Below are 14536 nucleotides of genomic sequence, written 5' to 3'. Positions count from 1 at the left end.
GGCTGAATTTGGCCCAGAAGCAGAAAATGACAGTAATGGGCCATAAGTAAACGAATGCTGGAAATGAGCCCAAGAATAAATGGGCTGTGAGAAGGTCGAAAGATAACATGGGCTGGAAACGGCCCAATGAAATAAACGGGCCGTTAATGGGTATAAAGTGATACACTGTTCATTACGGGCCAGTTTCACGACGAGCCGTTAATGGGTGTAAAGTGATACACTGTTCATTACGGGCCAGTTCACCACGGGTCGTTAATAGGCCAAGAGTTACATAGGGCCTCATATGGGCCGAAAGACGTCATGGGCCATACATGGGCCAGAAGTGAAAACGGGCTGGAATCATATTGGGTGGCCCAGATGATGCTGCTGGGCCTAATTCGGATAGGGCATAACGGGCCTTGGATTAGCGGGTTGTAAATGGGCTATATGCGAACAGGTCATTAACAGGCTTTACATGGGCCGGCCTGCCACCTTTTGACCAAGTCAAACGGGCCGGCCTTTTCACAGGAATGGGCCTTTGTTGGGCCGTGCCACATGTCGACGTATCATAGGCGCCTTCTGTCCAATGAGTGGATGACATCTATCCCAATGATGAGCCGCACGTGTTTCCTCCAGCCAATGATGATTTTACATGTGGAAAATCCCCATTGGTCGGGGCTATTAACGGGTTATCGGATACAAAACCCGACCCGATAGCTTAACGACGTTTCATGACGGTGGATGCCATGTGTCGGTCACCCTTGACGAAAGCACTTCTGTGACGCGGGATTTATCGTCACGAAAGTGGACACTTCCATGATGATAATTTTGGTAATGTCATGGAACACTTCTATGACAGCACATGTATGACTATCTTGATTCTGTCATAAAATCGTCATGGATGTACATGCATGACAGAAAATGCGACCTACTGTGACAAACACGTATCATCATGGAAGTGTATTTTTTTGTAGTGAATGGATAGGACTTACCCACTGAATATCAGCAATGGGATAGATTATACCTGCCCCAAGGAGCTTCAGTATTTCCTTTCTTACCAATTCTTTCATTTTAGGATTCAGCCGTCATTGATGATCACGAACTGGTTTAGCATCTTCTTCCAAATTAATTTTATGTTGACATAGAGTGGGACTAATGCCCTTAAGATCATCAAGAGTATACCCAATAGCAGCACGATGCTTCTTCGGAGTTTTCAATAATCTCTCTTCCTCATGCTCTGAAAGGTTAGCACTAATAATAACAGGATATATCTTTTTCTCATCAATATAAGCATATTTAAGAGTATTAGGTAATGGTTTAAGCTCAAACACGGGATCACCCTTGGGTGGAGGAGGATCCCCTAGGATTTCAACAGGTAAATTGTTTTTCAGAATAGGTTCCTGTTTAAAGAATACTTCATCTATTTCCCTTCTTTCATTCATAAACATATCATTTTCATGGTCTAGCAAATATTGTTCTAAAGGATCACTAGGAGGTACGGCAATAGAAGCAAGACCAATAATTTCATCCTTACTAGGTAATTCTTCTTCACAGTGTTGTCTACTAAATTTAGAGAAATTAAATTCATGAGTCATATCATCTAAACCGACAGTAACAACATCCCTTTTGCAATCTATGGTAGCATTAACAGTGTTCAAGAAGGGTCTACCAAATATAATGGGACAAAAGCTATCTTGTGGGGAACCAAGAACAAGAAAATCAGCAGGATAATTAGTTTTCCCACACAATACTTCAACATCTCTAACAATTCCCATTGGTGAAATAGTATCTCTATTGGCAATTTTAATTGTGACATCAATATCTTCTATTTCAGCAGGTGCAATCTCATGCACAATTTCTTTGTATAAGGAATGAGGTATTGCGCTAGCACTGGCACCCATATCACATAAGGCATGATAACAATGATCTCCTATTTTAACATAAATAACAGGCATGCCTACCACAGGTCTAGGTTTATCTTTAGCACAGGGTTTAGCAATTCTAGCAGTTTCATCACAAAAATAAATAACATGCCCATCAATATTATCGGACAAGAGATCTTTAACAATAGCAATATTAGGTTCAACTTTAACTTGCTCAGGAGGTTTATATGTTTTAATATTGCTTTTACGAACTACAGTTGAAGCTTTAGCATGATCCTTTATCCTAAGAGGAAAGGTTGTTTCTCAACATATGCAGTAGGAACAATAGGATCATTATAAGTGACAATCTTTTCTTCAACTTTAATAGGTGCAGCTACTTTTACTTCTATGGGAGGATGATATTTAAACCACTTCTCCTTGGGGAGATCAACATAAGTAGCAAAAGATTCACAGAAAGAAGCTACAATCTCAGAGTCAAGTCCATATTTAGTGCTAAATTTATGAAAAATATCGGTATCCATAAAAGATTTATCACAATCAAAACTAGGTGTTATACCTGACTCCTTACCTTTGTCGAGGTCCCAATCTTCAGAGTTGCGTTTAATTCTTTCCAACAAATCCCATTTGAATTCAATAGTCTTCATCATAAAAGAGCCAACACAAGAAGTATCAAGCATAGTGCAATTGTTATCAGAAATCCGAGCATATAAATTTTGAATAATAATTTTTCTCGAGAGCTCATGATTGGGGCATGAATATAACATCGATTTAAGCCTCCCCCAAGCTTGAGCGATGCTTTCTCCTTCGCGAGCCCAAAAATTATATATGTAATTGCGATCACGATGAACAAGATGCATAGGATAAAACTTTTTATGTAATTCCAATTTCAATCGTTTATAATTCCAAGACCCCATATCATCACATAGCCTATACCATGTCGATGCGTATCCCTTCAAAGATAAAGGGAAGAACTTCTTCTTAACAACATCTCCGGGTACACCTGCAAGCTTAAATAATCCACAAACTTCATCCACATATATTAGATGCTCATCGGGATGTTTTGTTCCATCTCCTAAAAAGGGATTAGCTAGAAGTTTTTCTACTATACCCGAAGGAATTTCAAAGCAGTCATTTTCATTTTCAGTAGGTTGAGGAGAAACTCTTTGCTCTACTGGTCGGGGTGAAGATACCCCGAACAAGCCCCTTAGAGGATTACTTTCCATAGTAACAAGTGACAGTAAATTTCAGCACACTATATAAATTTTTCCTTACCAAATTCCACCTACCAAAGGCGCTTCACTCCCCGGCAACGGCGCCAGAAAAGAGTCTTGATGACCCACAAGTATAGGGGATCTATCGTAGTCCTTTCGATAAGTAAGAGTGTCGAACCCAATGAGGAGCAGAAGGAAATGATAAACGGTTTCCAGCAAGGTATTCTCTGCAAGTACTGAAATAAGTGGTAACAGATAGTTTTGTGATAGGATAATTTGTAACGAGCAACAAGTAACAAAAGTAAATAAAGTGCAGCAAGGTGGCCCAATCCTTTTTGTAGCAAAGGACAGGCCTGGACAAACTCTTATATAGAGAAAAGCGCTTCGGAGGACATATGGGAATATCGTCAAGCTAGTTTTCATCACGCTCATATGATTCAAGTTCGGTACTTTGATAATTTGGTATGTGGGTGGACCGGTGCTTGGGTACTGCCCTTACTTGGACAAGCATCGCACTTATGATTAACCTCTATTGCAAGCATCCATAACTACAATAAAAGTATTAAGGTAAACCTAACTGTCGGTGTCAAAACCGGCGGATCTCGGGTAAGGGGTCCCGAACTGTGCGTCTAGGTCAGATGGTAACAGGAGGCAGGGGACACGATGTTTTACCCAGGTTCGGGCCCTCTTGATGGAGGTAAAACCCTACGTCCTGCTTGATTAATATTGATGATATGGGTAGTACAAGAGTAGATCTACCACGAGATCAGAGAGGCTAAACCCTAGAAGCTAGCCTATGGTATGGTTGTTGTTCTCTCTACGGACTAAACCTCTCCGATTTATATAGACACCGGAGAGGGCTAGGGTTACACAGAGTCAGTTACAATGGTAGGAGATCTACATATCCGCATCGCCAAGCTTGCCTTCCATACCAAGGAAAGTCCCTTCCGGACACGGGACAAAGTTTTCAATCTTGTATCTTCATAGTCTAGGAGTCCGGCCGAATGTATAGTCCGGCCATCCGGACACCCCCTAATCTAGGACTCCCTCAGTAGCCCCTTAACCAGACTTCAATGACGACGAGTCCGGCGCGTAGATTGTCTTCGGCATTGCAAGACGGGTTCTGCTCCAAATTCCGTGTACCTATTGAATAGTGGTCGGTTTCTTGCAAATGTAGTGTTCCTTGGCTTCTACACCCAATAATGGCCGTTTTCCATGTGTCAAACGAATACGAAAAGTCAGGGTGTTTTTAATATTTACACCCCTAGCCGCGTGAATGAGCCGCCTATTTAAGGGGACGAGGATTTAGATCCAAACCACACCTTCTCCCTTCCGCGAGTATTCATCAGAGCGTATCTGACAGAGGTCCATTCTATCATGGCCAGCCGCCGCAGCTCCTCCTCTCGCCCTTCCAGCCCTCAGCCTGGAGATTGGAAGAAGTGCTCCATCCTGCACAGTGAGCTAGTGAAGCTCTAGACCAAGAGATTTCTCCCCCGGCCTATATGGTCCTAGTTCGAGCCGGACTTGCCACCTATAATGGCGGAGAGCAAGCGGAGAGCGCCCCCAATCCCTCCAAAGGAGAGCGGGTATGCCTTGCCCCTTACTTAATAAGAGGGCTAAGATTTCCAATTCATCCGTTTCTCCGGGGGCTTCTGGAGTTCTCTGGCCTCCAGTTGCACAACCTCACGCCTACCTCCATATTGCATATCGCGGGCTTCGTAGCCCTTTGCGAGCTGTTTTTGGGCTGCGAGGCTCATCTCGCACTGTGGAAAAGGCTATTCTGCCTTATGCCCCACTTCAAGGAGGGGTCGATATATCAAGTGGGCGGAACCGAAGTGTGGCGCATCGCCGGGACCAGATATCTATCTGGAACCCCAAAGAAGGCGTCCGAGGACTGGCCTTCGGAATGGTTTTATATAGAGGACGTTCCGCTGCCAGATCCTGTCCGGATCGGCCTCCCTGAGTTCGACAGTGCTCCCCTAAAGAAGCGCCTAAGCTGGCATCCATGGAGCCCTCAGAGGGAAAGCGACAGGGACGTTATTTACCTCATGGGCCGGATAAGATTGTTAGCTCATTCCGGACTAACCATGATCGGGGTCATGGCTGCATGCATCATGCGAGGGGTGCAGCCGCTTCAGTATAGAGGCCGCCCCATGTGGGACTTCAACGGGGAGGATGACGCCACCCGCTATGGCCGTAAGGGGCCGGATTCGGCTGCCGCTCTAATAAAGACCTTGTCCGCTTTGTACAAGGGAGAAGAGGAGGAATTTCTCTGCGTCAACCCACGGGGTGGATTTTCTATGTACAATCCCCCGAGTTGGGTAAGTGGACACTTTTACTTGCCCATCCGTTTTATATTCCCATTGTTAAATTTTCAGTCTAACGACTTCAACGCAGGAACTGCGTCAGGCTGTTAAAGAAATAAACGGCCCTCCTCCACAACCCAAGGATCTGGGACGGTCCCTCGACCCGGCCTCTCAAGAGGATCCGGACTTATATGTGGAGCTGATTGATGGAGTGTTTCATCAATTGAGCAGGGACAACGCCTTGGTGGCCATTATGGGCGATTATCCAGGGCTACTCCCAGCCTCACAGGTAACTGAGACCGGAGTCTTAGTACTTTGAGAAGGGATCTGTCCTTGCGTGTTTTCGATTACCGTATGACAACCCTGTTTTGCAGGGGAGGTCCTTGAGACGAGAGGCCGAGCCTGCGGCGACTAGCCAACGAGGGGCGACAAGGCCCCGCGAGCTGAAAAGAAGTGTGGTCTGGACTGAGGCACCGGCGCAAAGGTATAGCGCGCCACCTTATTCCCAGGTGTTACTCCTTCGAGGCATATTAACACTCGTGCTCTCTTCAAGACGAAGAGACCTCGCCGGACTATATCCAGAGAGGCTGCCAATCACGCCTCCACCAGCCAGGCTCCAAAGCCTGGTCCGAAAGTGGAGGCGAACACGAGGTGCGCGCCGGACGCTCCTCCGACGGAGGATGCGGACAGGCTATCTGCCACCAATTCCGAGGTGAAGAGTGCCATGAACCACAGGCGTCGCCGGACAGTTCTTCGCGACGCTTGTTTCTCCCAAGAGGCATTGGATGCCTTCAATTCGGGAGACGCGTACCTCCGTGCCGCTCGAAATGGTCTAGCCAGAGCCACGGAGCAGTATGTGAAAGACATACGGATAAGAAAATTTTGGTAATTATATATGTATACCAGTAGCCCCCGAGACTTGAAACAGTTAGAATAACTGATTTAAGGATCATCTTTTATGCAGGTTCTTACAGAAAATAAAACACTGCTGTCCCAGGAGCTGGAAGAGTGCAAAGCCCAACTTGAGGCCGCACTAGCCGCAGCAGGGGAGCCCAAGGAGACCCCCTCTGGTAATATACGCTTTGAAAGATAAGTATTTTGCGAAGTGCGGCATGGGTGCAAATCTGACAAATGAAATTGCAGATGGCACCGGATTAAATCCGGAAGTGCAACAACTCTGATGCCAGCTAAAGGCTGGTGAGAGCGTGCTGACAAAGGTGAGGCGGGAGAAGAACAATCTCCAAGATGCCAACACCAAGCTAGGCGTGGAACTAAAGGACGTTCGTGCCCAGCTGTTGGACTCCGTGAAGGAGAATCAGCGGCTTTGACGCGGCATATATAGTAAGTGCTTAAACGAACTTTGAAAAAAGAGTTCGGCGAGGAAGTCGACTAACAGAGTAATGTCTGTAGGTATGCTGACAGGTCGTCCTGTAGAGGAAATGCCCGGTTCTACAGGTGACCTTCTTCCCGAGCTCTCACAACTGCACGAGCGAGTTCAGCAGGTGATGCAAGGCGTCGCCCAGGCCTTGTGGCCGACCGTCTCCATGCCCAAAGGCCTTGGAGAGCTTGTAGAGAAGCTGAAGGGAGTGCGGTGGCGCTTCCGATTGTGGAAGATGTCAGCCTGCCGTCAAGGCGCCAGGGAGGCCTGGGCCATGGTGAAGACGCGGTACACGAAGGCTGACCCAAACCACATTGCCGAGGTCGGACCCGTAGGGCCCGATGGGAAGGAGATCCCTGTGAGCTAAGTATACGGCCAAGTAGAGTTGGCCGCAAAGTATTCCCAACAGGACTGTAAACTAGACAGCCTGTTAGATGGAATTGAAGAGGAATACAATCAGTCAGATTGACTATGTAATTTTAATTGACATGTGTAATGCCTTCTAGCTGGATTGTAGATCGTTTTTCATGGCCGACCTTTTCGCTTCAACCTCGGGACCTGACGGTCCGGAGTGTGTCCGAATACCCTCATGGTTATATAAGAACCGGGGTATGCACGAAGACTAGGCGTAGGGGTCATTAGTGTTGTAAATATGCCCTAGAGGCAATAATAAATTAGTTATTATTATTATATTTCCTTGTTCATGAGAATTGTTTATTGTCCATGCTAGAATTGTATTGATAGGAAACTCAGATACATGTGTGGATACATAGACAACACCATGTCCCTAGTAAGCCTCTAGTTGACTAGCTCGTTGATCAATAGATGGTTACGGTTTCCTGACCATGGACATTGGATGTCGTTGATAACGGGATCACATCATTGGGAGAATGATGTGATGGACAAGACCCAATCCTAAGCCTAGCACAAGATCATGTAGTTCGTATGCTAAAGCTTTTCTAATGTCAAGTATCATTTCCTTAGACCATGAGATTGTGCAACTCCCGGATACCGTAGGAGTGCTTTGGGTGTGCCAAACGTCACAACGTAACTGGGTGGCTATAAAGGTACACTACAGGTATCTCCAAAAGTGTCTGTTGGCTTGGAACGAATCGAGACTGGGATTTGTCACTCCGTGTAAACGGAGAGGTATCTCTGGGCCCACTCGGTAGGACATCATCATAATGTGCATAATGTGATCAAGGAGTTGATCACGGGATGATGTGTTACAGAACGAGTAAAGAGACTTGCCGGTAACGAGATTGAACAAGGTATCGGGATACCGACGATCGAATCTCGGGCAAGTATCGTATCGCTAGACAAAGGGAATTGTATACGGGATTGACCAAGTCCTTGACATCATGGTTCATCCGATGAGATCATCGTGGAACATGTGGGAGCCAACATGGGTATCCATATTCCGCTGTTGGTTATTGACTGGAGAGTCATCTCGGTCATGTCTGCATGTCTCCCGAACCCGTAGGGTCTACACACTTAAGGTTCGGTGACGCTAGGGTTATAGAGATATTAGTGTGCGGTAGCCCGAAAGTTGTTCGGAGTCCCGGATGAGATCCCGGACGTCACGAGGAGTTCCAGAATGGTCCAGAGGTAAAGAATTATATATAGGAAGTGCTATTTCGGCTATCGGGACAAGTTTCGGGGTCACCGGTATTGTACCGGGACCACCGGAAGGGTCCCGGGGGTCCACCGGGTGGGGCCACCTGCCCCGGGGGGCCACATGGTCTGTAGGGGGTGCGCCTTGGCCTATATGGGCCAAGGGCACCAGCCCCAAGAGGCCCATGCGCCAAGAGAAGAGGGAAAGGAAGAGTCCTAAAGGGGGAAGGCACCTCCTAGGTGCCTTGGGGAGGAGGGACTCCTCCATTGGCCGCACCCTTCCTTGGAGGAAGGGCCAAGGCTGCGCCCCCCCCCTCTCCCTTGGCCCTATATATAGTGGGGGAAAGGGAGGGCAGCAACACCTAAGCCCTGGCGCCTCCCTCTCCCTCCCATGACACATCTCCCTCCTCCCGCAGCGCTTGGCGAAGCCCTGTTGGAATCCCGCTACTTCCACCACCACGCCGTCGTGCTGCTGGATCTCCATCAACCTCTCCTCCCCCCTTGCTGGATCAAGAAGGAGGAGACGTCGCTGCTCCATACGTGTGTTGAACGCGGAGGTGCCGTCCGTTCGGTGCTAGGATCATCGGTGATTTGGATCACGACGAGTACGACTCCATCAACCCCGTTCTCTTGAACGCTTCCTTGCGCGATCTACAAGGGTATGTAGATCCACTCCTCCCTCTTTGCTAGATGACTCCATAGATTGATCTTGGTGACACGTAGGAAAATTTTGAATTTCTGCTACGTTACCCAACAGTGGCATCATGAGCTAGGTCTATGCGTAGTTTCTATGCACGAGTAGAACACAAAGTAGTTGTGGGCGTTGATTTTGTTCAATATGCTTACCGTTGCTAGTCCAATCTTGTTTCGACGGTATTGTGGGATGAAGCGGCCCGGACCGACCTTACACGTACTCTTACGTGAGACAGGTTCCACCGACTGACATGCACTAGTTGCATAAGGTGGCTGGCGGGTGTCTGTCTCTCCCACTTTAGTCGGATCGGATTCGATGAAAAGGGTCCTTATGAAGGGTAAATAGCAAATGGCATATCACGTTGTGGTTTTTGCGTAGGTAAGAAACGTTCTTGCTAGAAACCCATAGCAGCCACGTAAAACATGCAAACAACAATTAGAGGACGTCTAACTTGTTTTTGCAGGGTATGCTATGTGATGTGATATGGCCAAAAGGATGTGATGAATGATATATGTGATGTATGAGATTGATCATGTTCTTGTAATAGGAATCACGACTTGCATGTCGATGAGTATGACAACCGGCAGGAGCCATAGGAGTTGTCTTAATTTATTTATGACCTGCATGTCAACATAAACGTCATGTAATTACTTTACTTTATTGCTAACCGTTAGCTATAGTAGTAGAAGTAATAGTTGACGAGACAACTTCATGAAGACACGATGATAGAGATCATGATGATGGAGATCATGGTGTCATGCCGGTGACAAGATGATCATGGAGCCCCAAGATGGAGATCAAAGGAGCTGTATGATATTGGCCATATCATGTCACTATTATTTGATTGCATGTGATGTTTATCATGTTTATACATCTTGTTTACTTAGAACAACGGTAGTAAATAAGATGATCCCTCACTAAAATTTCAAGAAGGTGTTCCCCCTAATTGTGCACCATTGCGAAAGTTCGTCGTTTCGAAGCACCACGTGATGATCGGGTGTGATAGATTCTTACGTTCACATACAACGGGTGTAAGCCAGATTTACACACGCGAAACACTTAGGTTGACTTGACGAGCCTAGCATGTACAGACATGGCCTCGGAACACAAGAGACCGAAAGGTCGAGCATGAGTCGTATGGTAGATACGATCAACATGAAGATGTTCACCGATGTTGACTAGTCCGTCTCACGTGATGATTGGACACGGCCTAGTTGACTCGGATCATGTAATCACTTAGATGACTAGAGGGATGTCTATCTGAGTGGGAGTTCATAAGATGAACTTAATTATCCTGAACATAGTCAAAAGGTCTTCGCAAATTATGTCGTAGCTCGCACTTCAATTCTACTGTTTAGTTATGTTCCTAGAGAAAATTTAGTTGAAAGTTGATAGTAGCAATTATGCGGACTAGGTCCGTAAACTGAGGATTGTCCTCATTGCTTCATAGAAGGCTTATGTCCTTAATGCACCGCTCAGTGTGCTGAACCTCGAACGTCGTCTGTGGATGTTGCGAACATCTGACATACACATTTTGATTACTACGTGATAGTTCAGTTAAACGGTTTAGAGTTGAGGCACCGAAGACGTTTTGAAACATCGTGAAACATATGAGATGTTTCGAGGGCTGAAATTGGGATTTCAGGCTCGTGCCCACGTCAAGAGGTATAAGACCTCCGACGATTTTCTTAGCCTGCAAGCTAAGGGAGAAAAGCTCAATTGTTGAGCTTGTGCTCAGATTGTCTGAGTACAACAATCATTTGAATCGAGTGGGAGTTGATCTTCCAGATGAGATAGTGATGTTTCTCCGAAGTCATTACCACCAAGCTGCTAGAGCTTCGTGATGAACTATAATATATCAGGGACATATATGATGATCCTTGAGATATTCGCGATGTTTGACACCACAAAAGTAGAAATCAAGAAGGAGCATCAATTGTTGATGGTTGGAGAAACCACTAGTTTCAAGAAGGGCAAGGGCAAGAAAGGGATACTTCATGAAATGACAAGTCAGTTGCTGCTCAAGTGAAGAAACCCAAAGTTGAACCCAAACCCGAAACTAAGTGCTTCTATAATAAAGGGGAACAGCCACTGGAGCAGAATTACCCTAGATACTTGGTAGATGAGAAGACGGTCGATAGAGGTATATTGGATGTATTATGTTAATGTGTACTTTACTAGTACTCCTAGTAGCACCAGGGTATTAGATACCGGTTCTGTTGCTAAGTGTTAGTAACTCGAAATAAAAGCTATGGAATAAACGGAGACTAGCTAAAGGTGAGATGACGATATGTGTTGGAAGTATTTCCAAGGTTGATCAAATATCGTACGCTCCCTCTACCATCGAGATTGGTGTTTGCGTTGAGCATAGATATGATTGGATTATGTCTATCGCAATACAGTTATTCATTTAAGGAGAATAATGGTTACTCTGTTTATTTGAATAATACCTTCAATGGTCTTGCACCTAAAATGAATGGTTTATTGAATCTCGATCGTAGTGATACACATGTTCATGCCAAAAGATATAAGATAGTAATGATAGTACCACCTACTTGTGGAACTGCCACGTAAGTCATATTTGTATAAAACACATGAAGAAGCTCCATGTTGATGGATCTTTGGGCTCACTCGTTTTTGAAAGGTTTGAGACATGCGAACCATGTGTATTGGTATATATGCATGAAGAAACTCCATGAAGATGGATCGTTTGGACTCACTTGATTTTGAATCACCCGAGACATGCAAATCATACCACATGGGGAAGATGACTGAAAGCCTCGTTTTCAGTAAAATGGAACTAGAAAGCAACTTGTTGGAAGTAATACATTTTGATGTGTGAAGTCCAATGAGTGCTGAGGCGTGTAGTGGATTCGTTATGTTCTTACTTCACAGATGATTTGAGTAAGATGTTGAGTATATTTACTTGATGAATCACGAGTCTGAATTATTGAAAGGTTCAAGTAATTTCAGGGTGAAGTTGAAAGATCGTCGTGACAAGAGGATAAAATATCTATGATATGATCATAGAGATGAATATCTGAATTATGAGTTAGTTACTGGTTGATGTATTACGGAACGAGTAAAGAGACTTTCCGATAACGAGATTGAACTAGGTATTGAGATACCGACGATCAAATCTCGGGCAAGTAACATACCGATGACAAAGGGAACAACGTATGTTGTTATGCGGTTTGACCGATAAAGATCTTCGTAGAATATGTGGGAGCCAATATGAGCATCTAGGTTCCGCTATTGGTTATTGACCGGAGACATGTCTCGGTCATGTCTACATTGTTCTCGAACCCGTAGGGTCCGCACGCTTAAGGTTTCGATGACAGTTATATTATGAGTTTTGATGTACCGAAGGAGTTCAGAGTCCCGGATGAGATCGGTGACATGACGAGGAGTCTCAAAATGGTCGAGACATAAAGATTGATATATTGGAAGCCTATGTTTGGACATCGGAAGTGTTCCGGGTGAAATCGGCATTTTACCGGAGTACGGGGAGGTTACCGGAACCCCCCGGTAACCTAATGGGCCTTAATGGGCCTAGTGGAGGAAGTGGAGAGGAGGCCAAGGGGAATCCACGCGCCCCTTCCCCCTCCCAGTCTGAATTGGACAAGAAGGGGGGTCGGCGCCCCCCCCCCCCTTTCCTTTTCCCTCTCTCTCCTTCCCCCCAAGTCCTAGTCCAACATGGAAAGGGGGGAGTCCTACTCCCAGGAGGAGTAGGACTCCTCCTGGTGCGCCCCTTGCCTGGCCGCACCTCCTCCCCCTTGCTCCTTTATATACAGGGGCAGGGGGACCCTAGACACAATAGTTGATCATTGATCTCTTAGTCGTGTGGGGTGCCCCCTCCACCATAGTCCTCGATAATATTGTAGTGGTGCTTAGGCGAAGCCCTGCGACAGTAGAACATCAAGATCGTCACCACGCTGTCGTGCTGACGGAACTCTTCCCCGACATTCTGCTGGATCAGAGTCCGGGGATCGTCATCGAGCTGAACGCGTGCTAAAACTCGGAGGTGTCGTAGTTTCGGTGCTTGATCGGTCGGGCCGTGAAGACGTACGACTACATCAACCGTGTTGTGCTAACGCTTCCGCTTTTGGTCTACGAGGGTACGTGGACAAAACTCTCCCCTCTCGTTGCTATGCATCACCATGATCTTGCGTGTGCATAGGAATTTTTTTGAAATTACTACGTTCCCCAACAAACATTGTATTGAGATCCAAAAAGAGAGAAGAAGCCATCTAGCTAACAACTATGGACCCGTAGGTCTGAGGTGAACTACTCACACTTCATCGGAGGGGCTATGGTGATGATGTAGAAGCCCTCCGTGATGGATACCCCCTCCGGCGGAGCTCTGAAACAGGCCCCAAGATGGGATCTTGTGGATACAGAAAGTTGCGGTGGTGGAATTAGGGTTTTGGCTCCGTACCTGATCGTTTGGGGGTACATAGGTATATATAGGAGGAAGGAGTACGTCGATGGAGCAACAGGGGGCCCACGAGGGTGGAGGGCGCGCCTGGGGGGTAGGCGTGCCCCCCTACCTCGTGGCCTCCTCCCTTGTTTCTTGACGTGGGGTCCATGTCCCCTGGATCATGTTCGGTGAGAAAATCACGTTCCCGAAGGTTTCATTCCGTTTGGACTCCATTTGATATTCCTTTTCTTTGAAACCCTGAAATAGGCAAAAAATAGCAATTCTAGGCTGGGCCTCCGGTTAATAGGTTAGTCCCAAGAATAATATAAAAGTGGATAATAAAGCCCAATAATGTCCAAAGCAGTAGATAATATAGCATGGAGCAATCAAAAATTATAGATACGTTGGAGACGTATCAAGCATCCCCAAGCTTAATTCCTGCTCGTCCTCGAGTAGGTAAATGATAAAAACAGAATTTTTGATGCGGAGTGCTACTTGGCATAATTTCAATGTAATTCTTCTTAATTGTTGTATGAATATTCAGATCCGAAAAATTCAAGATAAAAGTTCATATTGACATAAAAACAATAATACTTCAAGCCTACTAACTAAGCAATTATGTCCTCTCAAAATAACATGGCCAAAGAAAGTTCATCCCTACAAAATCATATAGTTTAGTCATGCTTCATTTTCATCACACAAGAATGCTCTCATCATGCACAACCCCGATGACAAGCCAAGCAATTGTTTCAAACTTTAGTAATCTCAAACCTATAAACTTTCACGCAATATATGAGCGCGAGCCATGGATATAGCACTATGGGTGGAATAGAATATGATGATAGGGGTTATGTGGAGAAGACAAAAAAGGAGAAAGTCTCACATCAACAAGGCTAATCAATGGGCTATGGAGAGGCCCATCGATTGATGTTAATGCAAGGAGTAGGGATTGCCATGCAACGGATGCACTAGAGCTATAAATGTATGAAAGCTCAACAGAAGAAACTAAGTGGGTGTGCATCCAACTTGCTTGCTCACGAAGACCTAGGGC

Source organism: Triticum dicoccoides, chromosome 4A (assembly GCF_002162155.2).
Source record: "Triticum dicoccoides isolate Atlit2015 ecotype Zavitan chromosome 4A, WEW_v2.0, whole genome shotgun sequence".
NCBI lineage: Eukaryota > Viridiplantae > Streptophyta > Magnoliopsida > Poales > Poaceae > Triticum > Triticum dicoccoides.
The sequence above is the reverse complement of the archived record's forward strand: the minus strand, read 5'-3'. Positions refer to the sequence as shown.